Source organism: Nematostella vectensis, chromosome 2 (assembly GCF_932526225.1).
Source record: "Nematostella vectensis chromosome 2, jaNemVect1.1, whole genome shotgun sequence".
NCBI lineage: Eukaryota > Metazoa > Cnidaria > Anthozoa > Actiniaria > Edwardsiidae > Nematostella > Nematostella vectensis.
In genome coordinates, this window is record NC_064035.1 from 15,759,114 (window position 1) to 15,761,416 (window position 2,303).

General features: G+C 38.2%; 1 protein-coding gene across 12 annotated transcripts in view; it reads left to right on the forward strand.

The window, feature by feature from the left end:
- The window catches only part of LOC5516799 (tyramine receptor 1), a 32,015-nt gene that overhangs the window by 13,416 nt on the left and 16,296 nt on the right, over positions 1 to 2,303 (forward strand). Inside the window, exon 1 of one of the 12 annotated variants that reach the window (XM_048723789.1) lies at positions 1 to 1,188. The exons of the other annotated variants lie outside the window; for them this stretch is intronic. The gene's annotated coding sequence lies outside the window, so the exon portion shown is untranslated. The remainder of the gene's footprint in view (positions 1,189 to 2,303) is intronic. 12 annotated transcript variants of the gene reach the window in all.

The window sequence follows — 2,303 nt, forward strand, 5'->3', positions numbered from 1 at the left end:
AATTACTCGAACTCGGACAGTAGACCAAGATTACCCGAACTCGGACATAACTCGAACTGAAGTCGATATCTCTACTCGGTTAACTCGAATACCTTACTAACTGAGATCGATTTCCCTGAAATTTGACCCAATTTTCAGTCATTTCTACTCGGTTAAATCGACTTAAATCGTGCTCGGATAATTCAAATTTCGAGTTAAGTTGAACTGAGATCGAATGTCCTTTTTAGGCCAAATTGCCAAATTTTTACTTCTCGATACCTATGTTACGAGTCCGTTGATGTTTTTATTGTTGTTGTTGTTGTTGGTGGTGGTGATGTTGTTGTTGTTGGTGATGTTGTTTTTGTTGGAGGTACTTTATTCTCGCATTGTTTGAATTTTTTAGTGGGTATGCTTTTCCTACTTTCTCATCTTAATCAGTTTTTCAAATTCAGAAATTTAATCAACAATACTGTCACGCCAATATGTTGCGTGGGACTCAAAATTTTTTAGTGGGTTTGCTTTTCCTACTTTCTCATCTTAATCAGTTTTTTAAATTCAGAATTTTCATCAACAATATTGTCACACCAATATGTTGCGTGGGACTCAAAATCGTATGTGAAGGCAACGTACGTGTGTATTTTATGCTTATCCATGTTAAAGAGCTTAACCTTCTAAAAAGATTTCTTCACTTGAAGCAAATCAGTCAACTATATTTCTTCACTTGAAGCAAATCAGTCAACTATATTTCACCCACTTTTTCAACGTTTTTTCCCTTTCTCACTTATTATTGTTATTGAAGTTCTCAGTAGGCTTAACGCTTAATCCGCCTAATAGTTAAAGCCAAGCTGATCTAATCCAACTCACTTAACTCCTCTGAACTCTAGATCAGCGGCCTATATCAATATATAATCAAAGCTCCTTCGGCTGTCTTTTCACATTTAGAAGGTTGAGATATGCCAATTGTACAAATATAACAAATTCAATAACAGCAGGTGCATGATCGGTTTTCAAAATCTTGCTGCCTTAAGGGACGGAAAGCACGCGTCGAGCAAATGACAATTGGTTAGATATTAGAGCCAAGAGCGATCAGTCGACAGTTATTTCCTTATGAAGCTTAAGCTCAAAAACACAAGCGAACGGTCATCTGCATGTGAACAAGCTTTACTACCTATCGCGCGATCACCGTGAAACTAAAATTAGGAAAGACTTGTAAGTAGCCTATTTTAGATAACATTTGTTTTTGCTTTTGATGTTGCTACGCAATGTTAATGATATCTAGCTGTTTTACTTATTACCATTTGCTCAAGAACATTCCAACAGGAAAGCATAAAAAGTTCATGTCGTAATAATTTTACTTTCTTATGCACCAAGCACTTTGAAATCTCAATCAATCACAGACCTCGAAGGTTGATAAAATCCTTAAAAGGATACTTGAAAACCTATAAAGATAAAAGAAGATAGAAGAAATTAAAAAAATTTCGATTTTCGGTCAAATTTGATTTTTCAACAATTTACTTTCACGAACTGCTCGGCCTTCTGAAGCTTTTAAGGGATCGATGACAATATCTTATTATAGGAAGTTCGTTTTTTGACTCTTCCTGGTTTCCTAATTTTTGAAAATACTAAGACATATGTATTGACCTCCGGCCTTTTTTAGCTGAATGTACAAAACACAGACCAAAAACAGGCACCTTCCCCCCTATTTTAAGTTTTTTACAGCCCGTCAAAGTAGAACAGCGCTGAACGTAGTCGGCGGAATCCAAGCTTTCCAACAGTGCTTTGCTTTCCCAACTCCAATTGGGAGCTAAATCAGTTTGCTTGACAGTTGCTTATATTTTTATCAAAACTAGACGCTCAGTTAAGCGAGACTTCGGGCGAGGTGGCTTGTGGGAATACATCAAGAAACGGCAAATTCGATTGTCATTTGCGCCGTTTGGTTGGCGTGTGCGTTCCGGCCTCATTTCTTGCCTTCGGTACTGTCCATCCTTGGTACTTTTTCTTTTGACCTGCTTTATAGTAGTTATTGAAGCAGGGATGTGATTGAAGATTAAAGATAGGAGCTTGGGAAGCAAGTTTCACTCTATTGGGTAACCTACAATCTGTAACAAAACTAATGGGACGCTTTCCCTCCCCCCTCCTCAATGTTGGAGGGCAAATGATCACCTTGTGACTGCTTGTGTGTTTTGAGCTGAAAAATCGCCTCTATTAATCGGGGGTCGGGGGGAGAGGGATGAAGGTTGTTCTATGCGAAGTGTCCCACTTGCTTTTGTTGTGGATTGTAGCTTCATAACACAGACAACCCACAACACACAGCTATCAGCATA